Genomic DNA, 27,692 nt, shown 5'->3' with positions numbered 1-27,692 from the left:
CATAAATGAAACATCTTAGGAGAATCTTTCAAGACCATAAGTACAATAAAAGCCTCCATGATAGAATCTTGAAACTCCATAACCCCTCTAGAATGGTAGAACTCCTGTGTCAATGAACATACCAATGTGGCTCCAATATGAAGCAAAGAAAGGCAATGGATAAGGATGATAAAATCCATGTATGTAAGGTGCAATCAGAAGTCCTAGCTGATGCTCAAAGGAGAAAGCATGAGAATCCTAAAATGGAAACTCCAATGGAGGTGGAATAACAAGTGTGTTGAATTTATCATCTAAGAGGACATGTGTGTCCTCTGATATATCACAAATATAGTAGGTGGATCAATGAATAGAGCTCCAATAGTAGGAAATGTTGAAGAGTAATTCTATGCAAGAGATGGAATCTAAATAGTAGGTGGAGGTGTAGAAGTCAAAACACTAGTCTTAAGAACAAGACATAAGTTCAAGTGACCTAACTTCACCTTAGTAGATTCTCATAAAAAAAGAGAGCGAGTATCCAATAGTAGAGATGGTGGAAAAAAATGTGAGAAGGAATATAGGTGGGAAGCATGGTCAACATTTCCTGTAGTAATAATATTTCCTATCTCACTATCTTTGATATGCACTGAATCTTGTATAAACTTAACTGTCTTCCATGTCCCACAATGTGTAATTTGATAAATAGAAAGAAGGTTAGAGGACAAAGATGGAACACAAAGTACATCATGAAATGTACCATCATCAATGACCATCATCAATGTCAATAGAACCTTTCCCACAGAAAAACATAACAATATTGTTCCCCATCAAAATGTGTAGAGTAGGAGAAGCCTTAAAGGAAGAGAACGAATCTTGAGAAGATGCCATATGGTGTGAAGCACCTGAATCTAGTAACTATCTAGAAAAATGAGGAATAGTGGTTGCACATAGTGCATGAACCTTTCCTGTATCTTTACTATCTAACTAAAATGATGATGATGATGAAGAAGGTCTATGACAAGTAGAAAAAATATCAATGTTACTCTTTTGAAGGAGACCTGTCAAACCTGAAACATGTTTGGCATAACCATCTAACTTTTTTCATAGCAATGTGACTCATAATGATTAGGCGTATTACAATAAAAACATTTTGGTCTTTCTAGCTTTGATTTACCCCTTTAGGAGGAGATGTCTTTGATACCATGTAGGGTTCAATCAATACAAATCCACAAAGCTTGAAGAATACATGTGTACAAATTGTATTCTTAGAAATGAAAAGACGTAAGATAATTACAAATGATCTATCCTTATAGAAGGAGATTGAAACCCAATATGAGTAACCTAAAAGGTAAATGTTATTTAAAAAATACTAATTAATTATTAAATGAGAATGCAAAAGGTGCATAAAGTGAAATCTTAGAAAGGGAGAAAAAGGTAATTTAATAAATGAAATGAAATTAACCTTTTTTTTCTAACAAAAAATTTCATATAAATGCTCCAAGGAAGGGCTAAATAGGTCAAAAGACCTTTTATCCTTGTCATTGTTACACTCCCCTTTTACTTTCTATCATTGGGACCTCTGAGCTAGTAAGGATGGTTATCCCATCACAAGAGCATAGACTCAAGAAGGGGCACAGATACGAGTGTCTGACTGACTATGATGCCCTAGTGAGTCATCGAGATCCTCTATTTTTTAAATTTTTTGAATTTACACATCTATTTTTCTATTCTTGGCACAAATTTGCATAATGAATGAGTCAATTATGAATTTTAGCACATTTGATGTCTATTTTACTGCTTTTAAATTATTTTAACACATTTGACTAATAAAATAGTGCTTTTGTGTCATTCAATAGATACAAGATGTTTGGTAGTGCCTATCATTAGAATAATATCATATTTTAAATTTAGGGTTTTAAAAGGTCAAAATAAGGAGGGATGTCCAATTTGAGTATGCATTAAAGCACATATGCCATTTTTTGTGGCACTTTTGCTTCTCAAAGTGCATAGATAGTATTGGATAGCGCAAATCATGAATGAAGAGGTATTTTTACATATCATAGTGCATTTGATCAATTAGATAGTGCATACGAATAGTGCTAAAGGCGTTAATAGTGCATCCAGGCTATGGAGGAGCACATGTGATGATTTTAGTAGCGCAATGTAATCTTATAGCACTTAAATCAATTTCAATAGTAGATATAATGTGGTAAATAGCGCAAAGAACTTTTATAGTGCTTTTGGTGATTCTGATAATATATATGGCTAGTTCAAGGTGGTTTAGATAGTAGGATGGTCACATAACTAGATGGAAATTCACACAACATTGCTTAAAGTATAGTATAAAATCTTGATTTGAAAGTGACAATTGTGAATTCACGTAACAAGTCAAACAATAGGGACCTTTTGGTTATAGAGTTATATATAGGATCAATCAGATGATGTTGGATAGGTAGAAAATATGCCCCCCTCAGGATATAGAGTAGGGAAAACAAACATGTCCATCTTAGGATATAGAGTAGGACAAATAACTTATCTAAGATAGGACCATTAGCTGAATAGCTAGATGTTGATATTTGATTAATGTAGGATGATCACTTGTGATAAAAATTAACATTTTTGTTTGATGAAATAAGTACGTGGATGCAAACTCATGGTGTGGGGATTGTACCCATGGCCCTTAGAGTTAATAGGGAGATTATTTATAGTAGAGCAATAGGTGATTGATAGATGTGTCTGTACTTATTTCTTATAGATGCCTTTGTTCCAGGTGAATAGAGGATTATTGATAGCTGTGGCCGAGTGGTGGCATACAGACCACAACACCTTTTAGGTGCAACTTGGGGAGATGAAAATATCTCTAGAGGATGTATACTAGATTCTTAGGATCTTGACTATGGGTGACTTGGTAAATTTTGATTATGCTACTGGTGGGATAAACTTCAAAGATGTATTTGGGGATGATAACATTGTTGGATACAATGGATTAATTGTGTGTTGTCTTTGATGTTACACAAATGTCATATTAGTTGATAGTTAGTGCTTACTGAGCTATCTTGGTTAGTGAAGACAATTTTCCTTGTCTATCAAGTGTTTCTAAGTTTACTATGTGCAAAGACAATGTCTACCGAGCTCACTCAAACATTGGAGGATTTTTGGCAAAAAAGAGTGTTGATCGAGCTCACTCAGTTAACAAAAGAAAGTTGAACAGAGCAAGTGCTAACCAAGTTCACTCAGTTGCCAAATTATTTTTTGTAAGTTTGTAGTGTTAACCAAAATCCTATTGGTCAACACAAGAAATCTATTTAGAGTTAGTTTCTACTGAGATGGGTCAGCTAACAAAGGATTTTATTATTTTGACATATCAAGCTTAATTAATTTATGAGTTGATTTTAACTGACTATGATGATGAATACTGGTTATTCTAGTTTATATTTGAGTTGACTTGACAATCTAAAAGATATAAATAAAAGGTCAAGTGAGATTCAAGTATGGCATGCAAGTGTATTAATTGAATTAAAAAGTAGAAGAGAGAGGAAGAAAACTTGAAGGGTAAGTAGGTATCCTTATGGAGCAAAAATGTTACATTTGATCAAGAAGGATCAAGTTTAAGAAAAAAAAATATATGGATTTAGAAATTTAGTTGCATTACAATTAGGTCATTTTATTGATACTCTCTAACCATTGTAGTAGTGATCTAAAATCTCTTAACAAAGTTGGTTTAACAACTAGTTGTAAATCCTCTAACAAGGTGGTAATTCCATTGAATTGTTTCAAGACCTCTTACAAGGCCACTCCTAACGGGGTGATTAAATCCTCTAACAAGGTCATACCTAATAGTGTGTTTTGTAACATTTAACCAAGTTGGCTCCTAACAGGGCTCACTTCAAAAAAGTGAAAAATAGTAACTAGTTATATTGGTGGTTTTTCCGATATTGGATTTCTATGTTAAATCCTGGTGTCTTATGTGTTCATTTCTTTTCTCTCATGTATGCTCAATAAGGTTAAGTAATTACTGATAACATCTCAAGGATAATTGATTTACTAAGTTACAACATTTTATGTTTGTTTATTGAGCATCAATAGAAACCAGTTTTATCAGTCTAACTTTTATTGTTGACATCTAAGGGATCTAGGATATAATTTAGTGGTAATATATTCACCCCCCCTCTCAGTTAATTCTTCTATATTTCCAACAATTGGTATTAGAGCATTTGGTGCTTGCAGGAAAGGTTTCAAGGACCTAAGCTAAAAGATCAGAATGTCTTACTAGAGAGAGATTCCAAAGCTAAATAGAGACAACTTCTCAGCATGGTAGGAACTTATGGGGCTTCATTTGGATACCATCAATGATTCAGGTTGCAAATATCTTGATGAGGAATTCAAAACTCCTACTAGTACATTATCTATTGGAGATCTTGCTGAGAAAAAAACCATAACATCATGATGATTGACATTGTGTCTGCTCTCAGCTATGATGAATATGATGAGATAAAATACTATAAATATGCTTTTGATATGTGGAACAAGCCAAATGATATCTTTGGTGGTGATGCAAATGTAAGGACGGCCAAAGAAAAAATCCTTAGAGGACAATTTGATCAGATGAGAATGAGATAAGATGAAAATGTTGCTAAATATGTAGAAAGAATCAAAGCCAGTGTCAGTGCAATCATAGCATTAGGCAAAGAAATCAAGGAAGAAACTATTGCAAGTAAAATTCTTAGAACTTTTCTTCCCACCTATGCAATTAGAGTGTCTACTATTTAAGAAAAGAGATGTGATTCAAATAGCAAGTTAGGCTTGGATGTCCTAGTAGGAAGATTGATAGCTTTTGAGCTAGATAACTTTGACAATTGTGTTTCACCTTCCAAAAAAATTAATTCTATAATTGAAGCTAAACTTTCTCTCAAGGATAAAAGAAAGAAAATAAAGGACAATCAGTTAGAAAGTGAAGAGGAAATAAAGGAAAGTTCTGATAGTGATCTTGAAGTTATTGAATCTTTACTTGTAAAGAAATATTCTAGAGGTAGAGGAAAGTACAAAGGCAAAGTTCCTCTAATCTATTTTTCATGTGAAGAAATTGGTCATATTGTTGTTAGGTGTCCAAACAAAGAAAGAAAGGATGAGAAGAAGAGCCACAAGTACAAAGGCAAAAAGAAATTCAAAAGTCAGAAATAATACAAAGACAAAGGTAAGAAAGCTTGTTTTATGGTTAAAGATTCTAATAATAGTGAGGATGAAATAGTGTACATTGCTGTAAAAGATGAATCAGATGATGGAGATAAGATGACACTTATCTCTCATGTTAGTAAAAATGATACATGGATCATAGATAGTGGATGTTCACATCATATGATTGGAAGAAAAATAAAATTTGAACATTTTGAACACTATGATGGATGTAGTGTAAGGTTTGGAAACAATGAACCTTCTTGCATAAAAGGAAAAGGTCGCATTTCATTAACCAATAAATTTTTATGTGATAATGCCTATTGGGTTGAAGGTCTAAAACATAATCTACTGAGTGTGGCATAACTAATCAACATTGGATTCAAGGTAGAATTTATGCATGGCAAGGCAAGACTGCTAGATGAAAAATGGAATCCGATTGGATCAGGCAAGCAAACATAAGGTAAACTATTTTATCTTGATCTTGGTGATTGCTCATGTCTTATTGTTCAAGTGGAAAAAAAGTTGGTTATGGCACAGAAGACTATGTCATGTAAACTTTGATAACATGATCGAGATAAGAAAATTTAAAAAAGTAAGAGGTATCCCCAGTTTGAAGAAACCATATGTTGGTTTATGCAAAAACTATCAAATTGGAAAAATGAGAAAGACTAGTTTTAAGAGAAAAAACTATTAGTTAGAAGATGTTTTGGAAATAGTGCATACTGACTTATGAGGACTTATTGGAATAGAAAGTCATAGTGGGGAAAATTTATTTATTCTTTTTTTTGATGACTACTCTAGAATGATGACTGTTATGTATCTTAGAGAAAAATCAGAGGCATTTGAGAAATTCAAATGGTATCTGACAAGAGTAGAAAAGGAAACATGAAAAAGATTGAAATGCTTAAGATTAGACAGAGGTGTGAATTCATCTCCAATGAATTCAATAATTTTTGCATTAAAAGAGGAATCAAAAGATAAGTATCAACCCCAAGTACTCTTGAGCATAATGGTATAGCTCAAAGAAGAAATGGATCCATCATGGATTGTGCAAGGACACTAATGATTGAAAAGAATGTTGCTATCAAATACTGGAAGGAAGCCATCATCACTGCAATTCATACTTTGAGCTGAGTACAATTAAAGAAGGACTTAGATAAAACTCCCTATGAACTATGGTATGGCTACAAAACCAATGTAAATTACCTAAAAATATTTGGCAACAAATATTATATCTTAAAAGAATCTAGAAAAGGAAAATTTGATGTGAAAGGTGATGAAAGTATATTTTTAGGATATTCCTGCAGAAGTAAAGCATATAAATGTTTGGATTTGTCTACTCACAAGATTATAAAAAAGTGCACATATAAGAATTGATGAGTTTGTAGAAAAGACTAAAGAAGAAAGCAAAAAGGAACCAGAAGATTACAAAAGCTTTGTTTACTTCAAACCTAATACATTGCTAGGAACATCTGACAATAAGGAGACTTCAACTCCTGAGCCCTTTACAGTTACGAAGTTCCAAGAGCTGCAAACTAATCCAAAGGGACCTGAGTCACATTCAAAAGCAATTAATCTAGTGCATATTGAGTTTGAAGGACCTGATCTTGAAGTTGAAATTCAAAATGAAGACCATGCAATTCATTCAAAAGGTAAAGAACCTATATTAGCCAATTATGTGAGAAGGCATCATACACTTGATCAGATTATTGGAAATAAATCAAAAGGAACAATGAGAAGAAGCAAATTAAAAGGTACATGTTTACTTGCTGATTTTGAATCTAGAAGTGTTAAGGATGCAATGAAAAATGAAAGTTGGATTGAGGCAATGAATGACGAGATAGAATAGATAGAAATGAACAAAACTTGGACTCTTGTTCCTAGGACTAAAAATAAAAATGTGATTAGAACAAAATGGGTATTCAAGATAAGCTGAATGAAGATGGACAAGTCTTTAGAAACAAAGCAAGATTGGTTTGTAAATGCTATTCTTAAGAAGAAGGTATTAATTATAGTGAAACTTTTTCCCCTGTTGCAAGATTAGAAGGTCTTAGGACCCTACTTCCTTATGTAACTCATAGAGGATTTAGAGTATATCATATGGATGTTAAATCTGCATTCTTAAATGGAATTCTTGATGAGGAAATCTACATTGAATATCTAGAAGGTTTTTTTGATCTAGACAAAAGGGACATGGTCTAAAAATTACACAAAGTAGTATATGGTCTCAAACAAGGTCCTAGAGCCTGGTATGAAAGATTACATAACTATCTAACACTGATTGGTTTTCAAAGAACAAATGATAACCATAGTCGGTACATCAAGGAAGGACCAGATAACAAGATTGTAATGACAAAGATATTTGTGGATGATACTCTATTTATAGGAAATGATGACCTATGCAAGCATTTTGAGAACAAATGAACAAAGAGTTTGAAATGTCTATGTTTGGAGAAATAAAATTCTTTGTTGGATTGTAGATACAATAGAAAAAAATGGTAGCTATATCACTCAATCCAAGTATATCAAAGAGATACTCAAGAAATTTGGAATGTAAGATTCAAAACCAATTGGTACTCCCATCTGTACTGGACTCAATCTTACCAAAGATGATGACTTCAAACAAGTAGATAAGACCTTATACAGATCAATGATTGATAAATTATAGTATGTAGTTCACACAAGGCCTGATATTGCCTTAGCAGTTGGAATAATGGCAATATTCTTAGCTAAACCTAGAGAAAACCACAGGATGGTAATCAAAAGAATCTTGAGATATTTGAAAGTTACTAAAGACTATGGTTTATGGAACAAACTTAGAGGAAATCTAGACCTAAAGGTATTTACTGATGCTGATTGGGTAGGAAATCTTGATCATAGAAAAAGAACTAGTGGTGGAGCTTTATTTCTTGGTAAAAGGTTGGTATCTTGGACAAGCAAGAAGCAAAACTGCACATTTCAATCTACAATAGAAGAAAAATATGTTGCAGCAACAGTAAATTATTCTAATATTGTTTGGTTGAAACAATTTTTGGAAGGAATTAAGGTTGAGATCAAAGAACCAATAGTCATGTATTGTGATAATACCAACATAATTAATATATCAAAGAACCCAGTGATGCATTCTAAAACAAAGCACATTGCTATAAAATATCACTTTGTAAAAGAACTGGTGTAGGACAAAGAAATTGGATTGGAATATGTTCATACAAAAGAATAGATTGTAGACATATTCACCAAGCCATTACCTAAGGATGCATTTTTGTATCTAAGAGGTGAGCTAGGGGTCATTCCCCTATCTGAAGCTCACTAAATAAAGTTTAGTGATGCATCAATAGGAACCAAGTTGAAGATCAATCAACTGATGCAACATTGTCAAGAGAATATTGCTTATGAATCAGTACTCAAGGTAAATTGATACTAATTTGGCATATGTTGTCTTTGGCATGTGTTGCCAAAGAGGGAGAAGTTTACTGTCATATCTTTCTAAAAAATTTTAAAGGGAGAAGTTTGAAATTTTTTAGAGAAGAAGTTTTTGTGTAAAATCAAAGAGGGAGAAACTTTCTATCAGAGGGAGTCTTATTCTCAAATTTCTTTATGCTGTGACATTTTTTTTTGACATCAATGCCAAAGAGGGATATTTTTGGATACAATGGATTAATTGTGTGTTGTCTTTGATGTTACAAAAATTTCATATTAGTTGATAGTCAATTCTTACTGAGCTCACTTAGTCAATGAAGACAAATTTCCTTGTCTACTGAACATTTCTAATTTTAATTTGTGCAAAGACAGTGTCTACCGATCTCACTTGGGCGTTGAAGAAATTTTGGTAGAAAAGAGTGTTAACCAAGCTCACTCAGTTAACAAAGTTGAGCAGTAACTGAGTTCACTCGATTGCCAAATGATATCTTGCAAGTTTGTAGTGTTAATCAAACTCCTATTGGTCAACACAAGAAATCAATTCAGAGTTAATTTCTACTAAGCTAGGTTGGCTAATAAACAATTTTCTTATTTTGGCATATGAAGCTTAATTATTTTATGTATTTATTCTAGCCAAATATGATGATGAATATTGGTTATTCTAGTTTATATTTGAGCCGACTTGACAATCTGAAAGGTATAAATAAAAGGTCAAGGTGAGATTTCGAGTATGGTGTGTAAATGTATTGATTGAAAGAGAGAGGAAGTGAACTTGAAGGATAAGCAAGTATTCTTGTGGAGAAAAAAAATTATATTTGATTAGGAAGGATCAAGTTTAAGAAAAATAGAGATCTAGATTGAGCAATTCATTTGCATCACAATCAAGTCATTTCATTGTTACTCTCTAACCATTGTAGCAGTGATCTAAAATATCTTAACCGAGTTGGTTTAAAAGTTAATTGTAAATCCTCTAACATGTTAGAAATTCCATTGAGTTTTTTCAAGACCTCTTACAAGGCCACTCCTAATAGGGTGATTAAATCCTCTAACAAGGTCACACCTAAGAGTATGTTTTGTAACCTTTAACCAAGTTGGCTCCTAATAGGGCTCACTTCAGAAGAGTGAAAAATAGTAACTAGTTACATTGTGGTTTTTCCCATATTGGGTTTCCAAATTAAATCTTGGTGTCTTATGTGTTCATTTCTTTTCTCTCATGCATTCTCAATAAGGTTAAGAATTACTAATAACATCTTAAGGATAATTGATTTATCGAGTTACAACATTTTATGTTTGTTTATCGAGCATCAACAAAAATCAGTTTTATCAGTCTAATTTTTATTGTTGAAATCTAAGAGATCTAGGATATATTTTTGTGGTACCTGATTCATCCCTCCTTAGTTACTCCTTCTATATTTCAAACAAACATTGGGGATAATAGTGTATCCTGGTTTTAGATGCAATAACATGAGCCATTTTCTGCTGTGTTAGCTAGTTTGACTGGTGGATTTCTAATACTAGATAGGTGAGGATGTAGATGTTTGGTGGGATAGGGTCTTATTAAGGATATGGTCAACATGCCACTAAGATTTTTATGGGGGAGCTGCATATTAATCCACCTCTACCATGATTTCCATTTGGTGGTGTATTTAGATGCAACTTTATTGTCAACAAGGGTGCTGGTACTACAGATATGGACATGGGAGCATCTTCCCATTACTTGATTAATATGTGTGTGACATTAGCCACATAAGATGCCATATATGTGTGTGTGTGTGTGTGTGTGTGTGTGTGTGTGTGTGTGTGTGTGTGTATACACACTTGTTTAGGTGTGACCATGCGACCTCATCTGGACAAGAAAAAGTATTGGCAGTGGATGTTGGATGACCTTGATAAGGTCATATGGAGGTCATATAGGTTTATAGAGCCATGGGCCAAGGATGATGATGAGATGGTGTACCTCTTTTGTCCATTTTTTTTCTTGGTTGGATTCCCTCATTAGCAAAGATTTTTCTTCAAGAGGGTAGTGAGATAGTTTGGTCATCGATAGGGCATGCCATAAGGATCAACACAATATGCCGTAGTGCAATTAGAGAGGATAGTACGGGGGCCAATATTGGAAGATGAAGCATGTCATGAGGCATTTCTATAGATGATAGAGACATTGTAGGTATGGTATTTGAGGGATGGAGAGGAAGATGCAGGGATGGAGGGGGATTATACATGATGGTTCAGAGAGAACCCATCCCCAAGGTACACAAATTTGACAGAGTTCATACTTGGTATTGAGGAGGAGTCAAGTGGAGGGGATAATGATGATGATGAGGGTGGTAGGGGGAGAGGTAGGAGTAGGCATTGAGCCAGAAGCAAAGCCAGGGGCAAAGCTAGGTATAGGGGAGATATGGAGGTCAAGGTAGGGCAACACTATTGCCACAATAGAGAATCATTGTATGGGGCCCAATGTAGAGGTTGAGAGATGTTAGAGTAGAGATACCTAGAAAGTTCTATGGCCAAGGTGGGGTGATAAAGAGAGGGGGTATAGGCAGTGGTACAAGGTTTGGAAGATGAGAAAATTATATGGGTTAGAGTCAAATAGAGTAGACTAGAGCCAGATTACCAAATAATGTATAGTTTATTAGGTGCAAGAGGCCTTAGAAACATGTCCCTAATCTAGGTGCATAGGGTTTATAGCCATAGGGGTAGCAATAGGCACCACCACATGAGCAACTATTTCTAGAGGGACTAGTTGGGTCATTAGGCATATAGGCTCATATGAGTTCCATGGAAGCATTGATGAGCAAGTTGACAAGTACAATATAGGCTTTGTAGTTGTGATGAAATTGAGGCCTCCAATGCCACCACTGCCACTGAGGATAGATGGGGCTACTACAAGCTAGATGGCCACAACTATTTTTGATGACACTAGCTACAGACATGACAGAGAAGGCTCCTCTAGATCAGATGAGTGCCCCCAATGAGCAAGGACCTCTTGATTAGGCACATACAAATGATGTAGTTGGTGAGACACATGGTTGATTTATGTATCATGTTGTATTGCATTATTATTGGCTTATCATATGTATCATTTTTTATGATGACCGTTTGACCTTATGATGTTAATGATTCAATCTTTCAGTATATGAATATTTGAGCTTTTTGATGTTAGGACTTGTGCACTTGTTATATCATGGACTTTATATATATGATGTTATGGATGGATTCATTTAATGTTATGATTTAATTAATATGATAGTTTTAGATGTTGATGTAATGTGGATGAGTAATATAGTGTATAAATGCTTAATGCAGTAACATGATATGTGGATAATGAATGTATAAATGAGGTAGATAAATTATATGCATGAATGAAATGTGCTAATAAGATGTGTGAATGAAATGTTATGTAATGAAAGGCATAAATGAAATAGAATGTAATGAAATGCATAAATGAAATGTGAGGAAATAAAATGTAATGTAATGAAAATGTATGTAAATGAAATGTCTAAATGAAATGGGATGAAATGAAAAGCATGTAAATGAAACGTCTAAATGAAATTGGATGAAATGTATGTAAATGATATGTCTAAAATGAAATGTGATGAAATGAAAAGTAACAATGAAATGAAATGTGATGATGAAATGAAATGTAATGTAATGTCATGATATAAAAAATAAAATAATGGAATAGATGATAATGAAAAGTGATGAAATGAAATGGATGAATGGAATAAGAGGAAATGAAATGTAATGCAATGAAATGATATGTGATGAAAGGCATAAATGAAATGAAACATATAAATGAAATGATTATAATGAAATGGAATCAAAACCAAAAGACAAAATATAAAAGTGAAAAAGATATTAGTGAAATGAAAGTGAAAAGTGGAAGGAATTGATAAAAATAAAAAGCAAGTGTTTCATGTGTGATATGTGATGAAGATGGAATGTGATGAAAGAAGAAAGTGAAAATGAAAAATAACAAATGAACTAATGAAGTGGATATGAAATTTTATAAAAATAAAAATAAGGATGAATACGGATAAGAATGAATATGAAATTAAAATGCAAATGTAATGGATGAAATGAGGATGCAATAAGAAATGTCATTAAAAAATGATGCTAGGGGTGAAATGATGTGAAGAGAAGTAACTAAATGTTTGAGATTTGAAAGCCACAAAGGAACCTCGAGACATTAGTGAGAAGAGGGAAATAGTGAATGCATAGAATATGATGAATAATGGGAAAAACAAAAATGCAGTAGTGACCAAAATTATTTGAAATTCAAAGGCCACACAATGCAATAAGTGGAGTAGATATAATGGGATAATGAATTGTGATGCATGGTGGTGGTGTTGTGATGAGAAAAAGTCCACAATAGTTGAGTGTTAAAAGCTTGTTATGATGTATATGTTGTTGTTTTCCTTTTGATCGTTGTTCCCAAAGTGTGTTGCCAAGTTGTTGAATAATTTTGTGTAGGCTTGCTTGTGTAATCCTAAATTATGTTTCAACTATTTGTTTTTAAGGTACCCAAGATGAAATGCAAACTAGATGAATGCAGCTAATTGTCACTTTTTGTAAAGAGATGCAAATTAAAAGTCATCATTGACCACCTAAATAAAAAGTAACATAGTATGACTACCACTAGCTCAGTTATGTTGATATAAATACATATCATGCCAAGAATTAGGACAAGAAATAATGTACATGAAAGATAGGACAACCATTAAGAATGAAAACTATAGCTACAGTAAATGAAAACAAGCATGCAAACAGAGACATGTCAGATAAAGAATCTCACCTAAGATATCATGCAAAATTGGTTGAGGTACACATATATAGCCTTCAAGATGAGAGGAGGCACTAACAAGTGGATGCCAAGAATGTGTAAAATCAAAGGATCACTGAAGAAAAATAATGAATAACCAAAGGAAAAATAAATGATCATGGTTTCATCCTAGTATCTCTAGTCAAATACATCATCAAAGTACTAGAAGCTCATAACAATAGAAAAATATTATTTGTAGACCAATGGTGTTGACAGTTGTGTGCAATATTGTGAAGTTTGTTCAATTCCTAGTGGATGCAATTATTGTAGGAGTTTGGTAACAAAGTGTGGGATGTTTCAGCGATGATTCAACATCAAGATCTAGTGAGCATAAGATGTGTCAGTGGGAATTAGGGTGTCTGAATGTCAGAGTCAGTTGGTAAGTGTATGTGGTATTGGTGTGATAGGATGTATAAAGGGAACACGTGGCAAGGCAAGAAAAGTGTAAGGAATGAAGAGTGAGAGCTATAAATAGATGAGGAGTGTGTTCATGAATGAAAGCACATTGAAGGAGATAACATAGTTTCTTAGTTATCTTGAAAGGTCTAGTAATTTTATGGTTGAAAGCATGTTGGGCTCACTAGATCAGTCACAACAGGAGGGTGATGTTATCCAGGGAGGATGGGTGAGGCAAGGACAAAGAGAAAAAATTATTTGACAGACATTCAGAGAGCTAGTGTATCACTCTGAACTTCAAGCATTAGTTCATGAGAAGGATGAATCAAGTCATGAAGGACTAGTGCAAGCACAACTTGAGGGTTTGGGAGTCAAGTTTGAAGAAACACCATTGTTAGCATTAATGATGTTGTCAAGGAGCATTGTGTGACAAGCATTGTAGATGGTATTGGGTGATAAATTGATAATGGAGGTAGAGAATATTTTGTCTAGGGTGACAAATAGTGTATTAGAAGCAATGATGGAGGCGAGAGAGATGGAATCTCTAGAGAATATTGTAGGAAAAGCTCAAAGAGTGGAAAAAGATGTCAACATGGGTGAGGTGACAAGTGCAGTAAGTTAGTTGATTAGCCTCAAGATTTTGGGGTAAAAGTCAATGAAAGAGGGGGAGGGTGGATTGAGTATGATGGAGCTATAGCCAGAGGTAGAGGGCATAGTGCAAGCAACAAGTGAAGTGGAGGATTTACAAAGAATGCTGGCCATGCAGAGAGTTTGAGCATAAAAGGTGGAGAGGAAGTTTCATTTTTTCTATGATTGATGGAGAAAGCTCATAAAGATGGAGCACAAATAGAAGTGAGGCAACTCCAAGCAGTGGTGAATTCAGAATGAGATTGAGTGCAATAGTTGGAAGTAGAACTATGAGTGGAATAGTTGCGAGTAAAGAGAAATGATGTGGGTTTGCAGGTGGAGTGATCACAAGCAAAAAGACTATAGGAGTCACTGAGAATGATGTAAGTGGGTTTGGAAAGTGCACAAAATGAACTGGTGTTATTACAAGCACAGTTTGAGCCTTTTAGGGAGGCAATTGAAAAATCAAACACAGTTGTAAGAGTGGTTAGCATTGAGCGAGTCAAAGGTGAGGAAATTAGAAAAATGATTGAATGAAGTGAAAGTAGATGTGAAGCACTAGGGAATGGTGACTAATCAATGCAATAGGAGTGGGATGTAGCCCAATGAGTGATAGCTATACTAGGTATAAATAAGCTAATGGAGAATGTGTTCCTAGATATGCAATGGACTGTGAAAGTGTATCAAGAAGCTGTCTATTATATGGGGCTTTATCATCAGTCAATCCCCAATGAGAAGCAATAAGAGACTCAATTTGTAGATAGGGAATTTCTGCAATTGCTGAATGCTCAATTGTGCAGTGGAAGATTTCTGATTCCCATGGATGTTGTGTGGGTTTAAGGAAGATTAATGCTAGGGGCCTCATCCTCTGGGACTGGGTCTAGGGAAGTGCCCCTAATTAGACATCCTATCCTACCACCTTCCATGGGGAGGCTAGAATAAATGATTCGTCAAATGTTATTTTGAATGCAATATTACCGTTGTCATCGTAATAGAATAAAAAAAGTGTGTTGTTTTATGTGGCAAGAAAAAGGGTGGCTGTGGGCCCATGTTAATGAAAAACGTGATTGAAAATGTCAGATAAACATTGTCATTTTCATTTGTGCTATTTTGTGGATATGTTTTGGATGTTTTTGGCATGTTAGGAATATGTGAATATTTTTGGGATTTTGTAAATATTTGAATTTTTTTGTGATTTTGTAGATATTTGGATATTTTTCGAAAGATTCAGAAGATTGTCAAAATCCATGAAAATGAGAACAATGGGATATGTAGATGAAGATTGACCTTCACTTATGTGCGGGAATTGAATGTAGATGTGGACTCTTAATGAAAGATGAGTACAAACATGTGTGACAATTGGAGAGCCATGGTGTTCAAGGTGGAAAAATAAGGAAGTGCTAAACCATGAATTGCAAGGCACAATTCTATATATATTGATAGCCTTTACATACAAGCTTTTAGCCAAAGGTCATATTTTTCTCTAGGTTTGTGCTAAGACGAATACTCATGAGGCCTGTGAAAAGATGATTGGGCCTATAGGTGGCATTGATGGCTGGAAAATGCATTAGAGGGGCCTTGGGAAGAGACATTGGAGCCTAAAAAGGAGAAATAGGGCCGTGAAAAGGAATTTGGGCCTAAATAGGCACTATGGGCCCTGAAAATGGCGTCTAGGCCTAAAAGGTGCTAATAGGGCCTTAAACAGATGTTTGAGCTTGAAAAGCTGCTAATGAGGCCTTAAAAGGTGTTGGAGCTTGAAAAGGGGCTTGAGGACCTTGTGGTCTCTCAAACGTACAGTTAATTATTCTGAGCCTTGCTAGATGATGATGGAAGAGTTCAACGAATATCTGGGCCTTTTAGGATAATAGTGATATATTTGAAAGGTTGCTAAGTCAATAATGTTCACTACAAAATAAATAAGACTACAAATCCATTGGGAGTTTTTGTTCTTGACAAAGGAAAAAAAAAAGTGACTTTGCTGTAACCTTTTCTACTATCTGCATTGTGCCAGATTTTCTAAAGCCCAGTGAGATGTTTCAAGACATAACTACACTACTTCTTAATAAATGGATGCCCTTGTTTATTGTTTTTCTCAAAGGTAATCGGCAATAAAATGTACCATAAAATATTTAAATATTTTTCAATGTAGTGGGCCTCACCATTGATTTCATATAAAACCAATTGAGGTACGCAAACCTATCTCGAAGGAGAAACAATTATAGATGGACACCAGCTCGATATGAAATCAATGGATCATCAGATTCAAAATACAAAAATAATTCATAAAAAATTAAATAGCCCATTTGGGATGAGGTCATTGTTGTTTGGCCTTAATTTTGAGCTATTTTTGACATTTTCGAGAGTTTTTGACTATTTTTGATGATTTTTTAAAAACATTTTTGAATGTTTTTGAGAATTTTTAATTTTTTTGAATGTTTTTGACAATTTTTGATTTGGTGGAAGGAAAAGGAGGATGTGAGTGAAATTTGTTGGAATATAGAGATAATTGGAGCCTTTTGGAACACATAAAGAGTCAAGGAGACCAAAAGTGGGTTGCGAAGGCTAAAAGTTGACTCAGAGAGCTATATTTGAGACAATGGAGACAAAAAGGATTTTTGGGACTTCAAATTAATTTTATGAAAGCTAAAATGGATGCTGGGGACTATTAGCCATGGCAAATATTTGAGATGTGCATTGATTTTCCTGTATCTTAGAACATAATTGGACTCCATGTTTCCTCTGAGTTGCCTATCTTCCCTTTGTTGTTATTTTGTTGGTTGTCTCTACTATCATGAACTATATCTGATGCTAAGAAACCACCAAAATGTAACCCACAAATGTTACTCAATTGGGTATGTGTAAAATTTACTCAACTATGCTAGGTAGTGTGGTGATATGAAGCAAAAAGGCCATAAACAAGCAAAATTTGTCTCAGAGAGGGTTGTTCAAGCTATGTCACATTAAAGGACTTGTGTTGTTTAGGGAAGTGCAAAGGTGTTATCTCTTACGACTTTTGAACCAACAATGATATTTCTCATTCCTTTTATACTAGTTTTTTAAAAATATTTTACAGTTTTTTTGGATTTTTTGGTTATTTGATATTTTTGGACTTTTCTCGTAATGAGGGGCTTCCTCAAAGCCTTAGAATAGAACCACTTGAGATGGATGTTGTTGATGGGTTCTGGTAATTCTTTGCCATCACAATCTAGAAGTTTGTAAGTACCAATTCCCTAGGGTTCTGTGATAATGTAAGAACCAATCCAATTTGCCTCTTATTTCCATTTCTTCTCTCTAACTATCTAATTCTTAGGATTTTCCTGCAAGACTAAGTCTCTAATTTGAAAGACATGGGGTTTGAAATTTTTATTGTAATGTATAGACAACCTATTTTGATACACTTTTAGATGCTTGTGGTTGTACATTGATGTTCTTCTAAGAGTTCTAGCTACTCTAAATGGGCCACTCTATAGTCTTCATCTGATAGGATATCAATGAAGGTGACTCTTAAATATGGGATCTCAACTTCTAAAGGAAGAACAACCTCACTATTGTAGACCAAGGAGAAAGGAGCAGCATACATAGGTATTTGAACACTTTTCCTATAGGCCTATAAGGTAAGCTTTACCTATAAATGCCAATCTCTACCAATATCATTGACGATTCTCTTGAGAATGTTGATGATGTTCTTATTGGTGGCTTCTTCTTGGCCATTTCCTTGGGGATAGTAGCTTGAAAATGAATGGTGTCTAGTGTGAAACTTCTCACGTAACTTGTCAAGTATTTGATTTTTAAAATACAAAGTGTTATTCGTTAGGATGGAATGAGGTCTATGCCAAACTGAAAAATGATATGGTTTAGTATGAATGAAGAATTTTTTTTTCTGATAGAGTCTATGAGTGGTGCTGCTTCAACCCATTTGGTAAGATATTTAGTAGCAGTGATGATCCATTTATGTCTATCAGAGGAAGGTGAGTAGATTTCACTGATCAAAGCAGAACCCCACTGATAGAAAGGCCATGGTGTGGAAAATGGGTTGAGTTCTTGTGTTGATGCACGAATAAGATTGCCATGGATTTGAGATTTTTATAAGTTTTTATGTAGTCAATAGAATCCTTTTCCATGGTTGGCCAGAAATAGCCCGTTCTAAGAATTTTATTTGCTAATGTGAATCCGATGGAATGTGACCCACAAATATCTACATGAACTTCTCACAAAGTGACTCTAGACTTGTCATTTTCAAGATATCCAAATAAAGTACCGTCAAGACCTTTCCTATATAACATATCAACCACCAAAGTGTAAGACGAGGTCTATCAAATGAAGTTGCATTTTTTGTTTCTTGAGAGGTTAGAAGGGATAATGTTATCACAAAGATAGGTGGTAATGGAGTCATACCAAGGGGATTCTAAGGTGTTTAAATGGAAAATAATGTGGGATTTAGGTTGAATAAACACTTGTTGAACAACCTCTTCCACTAAGAACTCATATCGCTCATGCTGATTTGGTAGCTAAAGCAAGGAGGCCAGGGTGACCATGGCATCCACTACTCTATTTTTGTCTCTAGGATTTTGTTCAAAGGTAATATAAATGAAGAGTTCCTTAAGTGTATCAACCATATGCTTATAAGGTAACAATTTCTCATCTTTGGTTTGATATATGTCTCTAAATTTATTGATGACCAGTTGCGAATCCCCAATGACTTCAAGTGCTATTAACTTCCATTCTAACACTAGCTTGAGACCCAAAACCAATTCTTCATATTCTACCATATCTTTTGTGCATGGGAAGAGTAGTTTGTAAGACATGGGATGGTTATGCTTAGAGGCATGATGAACAATATGTTGAAACCTAAACCATGGTGTGTAGGAACCATCAAAGTAAAAATTCCACATGACTAGTTCTATCTGGAGTGCATGTATGGAAAAAATTCTAGGATAGGGGCTAAGCTTTCAATGGGTGCATCTACCAAATGATTTGTAATGGATTGTCCTTTTATAACTATTGGTGTAAATAAGTATTTACTATTTACACTTACTTAAGTTTACTTAGGTTAATGTATTTTATTAATACTTATTTATTAGTCACCTAGGAGTTTGTGCACTCTTGTGAGTTGTCATCATGAAATCATAGGGGTCCGCACCTCTTTAAGCACATGTTGTCTACAACATAGGAATCTTCTACACACATGACACTTCATCATTCTTTTCCATTCATCTAGAATGTTGGATAAGGTGCTTAGTTGTCAATCCTTATCTTATCTCCTAGTTGTTTCTAGACACATTCTAGGTGCTTCCTGAGATGCCTTTATATACGGGCACTCCTAGTGTGTTTATACATATTGAACATCAATGAGATAATATATTATCATTTTGATCATACTCTTTGGTCTACATTTGTGCTTGTGTTGAGATCTATGATCTTGGGTGAATCTTTCCCTAAGGCAGATTCTTACAATAACTTTCCTATCATTGTACTCAATATCGAACTCACTTAGGATCATTACCCATTTGGCTAATCTGCCTATTAATGCTATCTTGCCAAGAAGATATTTGAGAGGGTGAATTTTGGATATGAGCTTAACTTGGTGTGTTAGAATATAGTGACATAGATTTTGTGAAGAAAAAACTATGACTAAGCAAGATTTTTCAATAAAAGTGTGTTTTAGCTCATAATTAACCATGGTGTGACTGATGTAATAAATAGCTCTTTCTTTGCCTTGATCATTTTAATGCACCAAGAGGGCTCCTATTGATTTGTCTGTTAGAGAGATATAGAGAAAAAAAGGTTTGTGCAACATTGAAGGTACCAACACTGGTGGATTCATTAGGTAGTTTTAAAAAAGATCAAAGGCCATATGATGTTGACCATCCCATTTGAAAATTATATCCTTGTAGAGATGATGAGTGAAAGGAAAACACTTTTATGCTAGTTGGGATATGAAGTGAAGAACTAACTAAAGTTTCACTTGGAGGAAGCATAGCTAGCCCAGGTCCTAAAGGAGGTTGCATGTTGATAATGACTTCTACTTTTCAAGATCAACCTCAATTCATTTGGCTAAGAAAATGTACCCTAAGAGATTTTTGAATTTCATGTCGAAGAGACATTTTTTAGGGTTTAGCCTAACTTTGAAAGTTTTTAAGTGGATGAATATCTTATCTAAGATAGGAAGATGATCCTCTCGGGCATGAGATTTGGTAAGAAGGCCATCTACACAATCTTCCATAAAAGTGTGCATCATATCATGGAAAATGGTGGTCATGACCCACTAATAGGTAGCCCATACATTTTTAATCCAAAAAGGCATGACATTCTAATAGGATGTGTCCCATGCACAAGTAAAGGTTGTCTTTTCTTGGTCCTTTAGTACTATTCTGATTTGGTTGTATCCTAAAAAAACATTCATACATGGAATGTCCCTCTATTAATTTCACAATTGTGTCAATATTTGGAAGGGGGAATTCATCTTTAGGATACACTTTATTGACATCACGAAAGTCAAGACAGATCCCTATTTTGTCATATTGCTTTGAGATAGGTACAATATTTGATATCCATATGCATAGGCCAATGGTTTGATGAAGTTGTTACTAAACAATTTCTCCAATTCTATTTTGACCACTAATGTGATGTGAGGATGAATTTTCCAAATTTTTTGTTTAACGAGCTTGGCATCCAAAGAAATGTTGAAGTGGTGGATGATTAGATTTAGATCTAACCCTAGTATGCCAGTGTAGGACCATGCAAAATTTATTTTCCTTTCTTTGAAGAAGCAAATGAATTCACTTCTTTTCTCTGTAGTTAAGGATTATTCCAAATGAATTAACCTGGGGTATTGTTCTATTCCAATGTTAAATTTCTCTATAGGTTCAATTAGAATAGATGAAATTTCCTTTGAATGTTTGGGAAAGGTATCAATCATCTCATTTGTGGATGCCACAATTTGGTTTGCACCATTGGATGCGTCATTTCTATTTGTTTCAATTTTTTTCTCAAGACCAGCCACTATGTGGTTTGGGTCATTATTTCTTTGATGTGTTCACCCCTTTCTTGTATGAATAAGATGATTGATATCAGACCCATCCATATGTGTTTTCATTGTTCTTTGTAAATGAGATGGTTCAACCATGTTAAGATATACAAAAATATCTTGATCAGTGTCAAAATTTTGGACATTATGAGGTTCGATTATGTCCTAGTTGATAAGCCTGGGATGGACTAAGGATAGAAACTCATAGTATGGATGGGATTATGTGGGTTTCAAAGACATGACCTTGTTTGATGACTCATACACTGTATTGGTTAGATCTATAAGATGTGCTTCTTCTAGAGTGTTGGGAAAGTATAACTTGTGAGTTTCTCATAATACTTATATTCGATCTCTACAGGAAAGAAGTTTTGAAATAAAGTTTGAAACTGGAACCCATCATTAGGTTTTTCAATATCATCTAATGTAAAGCTAGTGCCTATTCTATGTTATCCTCTAAACCATTCTGATGTGTATCAACTCTGGATGGTGAATTAAATCCTAAATGAGGAGTAGATCCTTGTACTGTAGAACTATTGGGTGTCAGAATGTGAAAAAAATCACACTCTTTATCATGAATGTATTCTTTGTATAATGAGTCAAATTTCCACTTGGTGGAATCATCATCTTCGTTATTAGGGGCATCCATGGATGGTTCTCTTCTATGATGTAAATAAGGGAAATATAGGTTTACATTCTTAGTATTGCTTGCTTTCTAGTTGTTGACATCCTTTTCTTTGGGTACCCACACCAAGGTGGAGGAGGATGAATCATCATGTTTGGAACGAGATCTAGAAATGGATTTTTCATTTTCTTGTTCTAGATATCCTACCCCTATTTTTGATTTTTTGGTTATGAACATTGCTACTAGGGGTTCAAAAATACCTCTACCTTTCCCTAAAGGAACATCACCCATATAACCCACCTTCATCATTAGATCAAAACCTTTTCCAAAGAGGCAAAGGGAGATGTCAATAATTTGTATTTTCTCACTTGTTTCCTCTATGAAACTTGAAGAAACAACATTTTCTCTGACGAAATGGTTATGATAAGGTATAGTAGTTGAAGATGGTTTACCATGAGATCTTGGAGATATGGGGGATCAAATAATGAAACTAAATAATCACCTACCCCTCTTTTTGTTAACTCACACTTATGATTATACTATTTCATCGAGCAAACTATTTTCTCATAATGTAACTATTTAGATTCTTTTGATGATGATGGTGAAGGAGTAGATGAACTGGAACAATCTACTTTCTCTTTTCCCTTAGTCAATGTGGATAAGTGGTTGTTGTCTTGAATTATAGATGCTAAGGTGTTTGTTGATGTGGATTGACTAACAACATTTATTGGAATATTGATCTCTTCCTTGTTATGAGGGATGAGGGAGTTACAACATTGTACATGGTTTTGATCCGTTGGTGTTGTCACCTCTTGGCCCATGTAATGAAATTTTAGACATTGATGGTAAGTGGAGGGGATAAATTGCATGTCTTGAATCCATGGCCTGCCTAACAAGATGTTGTATGTCAATTTCAAATCCAAGAATTGAATTTCTTTTACTACATGACCAACCCTTATTGGTAGAATGACCATGCCTTTAGAGGATCTCTCCTCATCATCATATGCTTTAATCATGATTTTATTTTTGGGATCAATAACACCCTCTATGTACCCTAGGGATTTTACCAAACTCAGTATAAATATTTAGGCCTACTTCACTGTCAACTAGATCTCTTTTTACTCTATTTCTATGAATAAAGACCTCAATTTGTAATGGAGAGTTTTGTGGATGTATGTCAGAAATGTCATCTTAGGCTGAGAAGGATACTTAATGGGGGAAGACAAGGTTACTTGTATATTTTTAAATCTATTAACATCAAGGTTGTTTGGCACTAAAGCTTTGGTAAGGATATCTTTATGTTATGGTGATATCTGCAACAATTCAAAGATGGAAATGTGAGTGAGAGTCTTTATTTACTGGTTGACTAAACTATATTTGGGTATAATGGAACTTGTGTTTTCATGATCTAAAATATTTGTTGGCCTTGGTAGAATGACTTTGGAGGCTTGACCTTGGGTAACAATGATTAATGATTGCTTTTTGTGTTTATCTTTAATCATAGTGACATTTACGACATTGTCGAACCCCAAGATCATATTGATTGTGTTATCGTAATTACAAGCATAATTGACATTATCATTAGAGGATGTATTCTTTTTGGCTCTGGAGGATTCACTCTTCTCATGGTTCATAAAAGGATTTTTGAAGACTACATGGTCTTCATTATTTTGAAGATTTTTTACTTCGATAGTTCCACTATTAATCAATTTTTGTATGGCCCCTTTAAGGGTATAATAGTTGTTGGTTATATGCCCCTATTTTAGTGGTCAGTGTAAAAATGTTTGTTACTCCACCAATTAGGTTTAACCTATGGTTTGTAGGGCTTGGCTTTTGGTAAGACAATAAGTTCATCTGCTAAAAGCATTTGCAACATACTTTTGTAAGATACCCTAAGGGGTGTGTATTCTTTGGGTATGTCAGAAGACTAATATCCTTTCAAGGGAGGAACTTGATTATAGGTTGTTGATTGGAAGTTAAAAGAGTAGTTGTGTTTCATTGATAGAATGGGCAAATATTATCTTGTTTAGGTAGGTTTTGTCTAGTATTTACATTGGTATTATTGATAATTAGGTATTGCTAGTTTGGATAAGGGTAAATTTGTGATTTAACATGATTTTCCTTAACCACCCTATCATTGACTATGTTTTTGTTGTTATTTCTCCACTATTATTTTTGTTTATCTACTAACTAATTAGATGAGTGATGTGTTTTTGAGGAGTTATTTGAGAAATCTTTGCCATCTTTTGATAGCTTAATGATGTCATTATTTATTAGGGTTTCTTCTACTTTAGTAGAATTTTCTAAAGTAGTCTTGAAGGCTTTGGGCCCTTGAAGTTGGAGCTAGTAAGTCATAGAGTTTAAGATGCTATTGATGAATATATATTTTTCTTCTTATCCGAGATGTCTTAGTGTGTTGCCCAACTATAAAATTTGTTTCAATTTTGTGAGCCATGGTTAATATTTAAAACTTGCCTAGTTTTAAGCCTTAAATTGGCCATTCTATCTTTGAATTTTGTGAGTCTTTAAGCCTCCATGTCTCCTGCTTGTTAGCAGCTCTGCATAGCACCTGAAATTGCTGGAAACCAACTTCTGAGCCTCAAGTTATTAAAGGTTAATGATCGCCACCCAAAACGTGTTTTCCCTAACCTCCCAATAAGTTAATGATAACGTTCAAAAATATGTTTTTCTTAACCTTTAAAAAGGTTAATGTTAACCACTAAAAACATGTTTTTCCTAACCGTTAACCTCTTGAAAGGTTAATGAGAGCTACTAAAAACATGTTTTTCCTAACTTCTATAAGGCGGCTATTAACTTGTTTGAAATTCATCCATAAAGAGGTAGAGGGGAATGTGGAAATGGTGAAAATGATATTAGAATACAACAAAGATTGTATAAGAATTGATAGATCATAAGGGAAGAAACACTCTTTAGATATCTATAATGAATGCATTAGGAATTCAAAGGTTATCACACCACTACTACATTGTCTAGCAGGTGCATCAAAAATAAAAATAAAAGGTTGATTAATGATCAGGACGGCGACGGGCAAATAGCATTGGACATAGCAGTCACAAATATGAAGAAAGATGAGCTACGTTTCTATGAAGAAAATAATGTTTTTAAGGAAGCAATTAAAGCATGCCACCTCACACCATACTTGCCAATTGATTGATTATCAACCTGCGGCTTTCCTCCATAATGGAAAATGTTTTCAAAAGCTGGAAGACATAAAGCCGCCAACATTTGTTGTGGATAGACAGCGATACATATATATATCAACTCGCCAAATGTGTGCAGTGATACATATACATGAAGTTGGTCTCTCAAAGTGCTGCGACCTGTTCGGAGAAATGTCTGCTCTCATCCATGCGAACAAGATAAATGATCTTGTAAAAGACTTCTGGCATATTGCATTGGGTGAACCTAAACATTTTCCAATTCTTCTTTGATCGCTGTTCACTCATTGATAACGAGACCACATATAATACATTCACAATATATTTTCAGATTACCGCAACATGCACTATAGAGTGCATTATCATCTTTAAGCTAGCAGGGCGAAGATAGTTCAAAACAAAGGAAACTGAGCCTGCGGTTTCTTAAAATATTTATGTCACCTGTTCATTCTATCGCCAGATCTCAATCTTGAAGGTGCCGATAGGGGAGGCTTCTTAAGAGCTTTCATGGCGGAATGTTTGCAATACTTGAGATTGCTCTTAAGTTGTTTGACATAATGCCCAAATTAAAAAAAGGTGATGAGCATGAACAGAACATATAGAGCACTAGAGAAGCATGCAAAATGCTTGACAAAATGAAATGCTTGTTCCTAACCTGTAGCCATGGAAGCTTCACTGATTACGTCACTCAAATTCAACTAGAAATAAAGAGTGCAGTGCAAGGTTGAAGACATCCACCATATTTGAAAGAAAGATTGGAAATCAAACCATGAAGTACAAGTACTAGAGGCTGGATTATGCTCATATTTTAAGAAGTACGCTTCCAGATATCGGTGATACCATTTTAGGAAGTATCTGCCTTCAAGACTTCTGGTCATCTCTTGTAAATGAAGAAAAGACTCCATTAGTTGGAAAGATATTGGAAAGTGGCTTGGCCCAAGCAGGCAGACATCCCATTTCAGTACAGTGCCCAGAATTAGTGTTGGAGCGCATGAAGGCTTATCATCCCAACACTAGAGAAGTTATTTCACCAAACAATGAAGCAATTGTCCGTCTAGACCCTGCCTCTATTGCTATTATTTTTTGATTGCCCACTAGGATGCAATATGCCAGCATTAATCTGAGAACTGCCAAGGAATATTTTATTGCCAATCAAACTCAATGTTTAAATACTGTGGAAAGATCATGGTTCTTCCAACCAAGAAGAGGAAAATCTCAATTAGGCAAATCCATTCACGGATCATCATTGAAAGAAGATGTGGCAAACATGGTAACTTTGTTGAGCAAGATCGTTGGTCTTTGGGATTCACACTAGTTTGAAGGTTGGATGTTTCTATTCATTAATATGGTCCGTGAAGGAAAACAATGCATTGATTGGGCTGAAATTATCAACGACTCACTGCATAGACAGCTCATGGGACTTCAAGAAAATGGCTACTTTTATATGACTTCATATCTTTTCTATGCTATTGCAAGTTCCAAAAGTTGGCCAGGACTTAACCAACAAGGCATTTATGATGACACAACCATCATTTATAATCATCTTCCTCAAATTCAGTATGATAATAGCCTACACCATTTCAGAAGAGTGAATGACGCATTCACCATGCTAACTGAAAGGGAAATTCAGGGGAACATTGGACTCAAGATTTCACCAGAAGCAGCGATGAAAGTACAAAAATATGGAAGCATTTTCATACAATTCCCAAAGTTCACTTATATCCGACTAGCTGCCTATGATGGATGTCCGTTGATGTTACCTAGATTTGTTGATGATAAACTAGTCTTAATTGAAATGTGCAGGCAAATTAATCAAATCAATAAACTTTGTCTGAATAGGAGGATAGATGAAATAGCTTTTCCTATCGGCATCGGATATTATAGTTGTGATACTGCATCAGATGCTAGGAACATTGAAAGATCTATTGTCACAATAAATTTGCATCCTTACACGATGCGTTTCCCTTATGACAGTAAGGGCTATGCAGTGAATGAATTAAAGTTAAATCCCAGTCTTGGTCACTTCCTAGCTCTCGAAGACTTTTGGGAGATTGTGAAAATGACTTCAAATTCAAGAAGAGAGATTGGATGCGGCTTACAATATGACAAGTAATAGACTTCAAGTTGGACATTGATGTGACATGTGTAGATGACGATGAAGTTTCTTTGGTCGATCCTTACTATTATGAGAAAATTGAATTGCTAGAGCTCCCTCCTATTGATTGGTAAATTCCTGAATTAAAAAGCTTGAAGGAGAGGTCTTCCTATGTTCTTAAAAGAACAAGGGACTGGATTAGTAAAGTCAGAGCCGAAAAAGCAACTGGTGAATTTCAAAATAAAGAGAGGAGAAATAATATAGGGGAATCATCTCAGATGGCGATAGAGGCAATTTCTAGTGAGAAGATACAACAACTGGATACAGGTGCTCAAGATCGAGATGAAGATTTG

The sequence above is a fragment of the Cupressus sempervirens genome, chromosome 3 (assembly GCF_028749045.1).
Source record: "Cupressus sempervirens isolate cs-2001-9-10 chromosome 3, ASM2874904v1, whole genome shotgun sequence".
Lineage (NCBI taxonomy): Eukaryota > Viridiplantae > Streptophyta > Pinopsida > Cupressales > Cupressaceae > Cupressus > Cupressus sempervirens.
The sequence above is the reverse complement of the archived record's forward strand: the minus strand, read 5'-3'. Positions refer to the sequence as shown.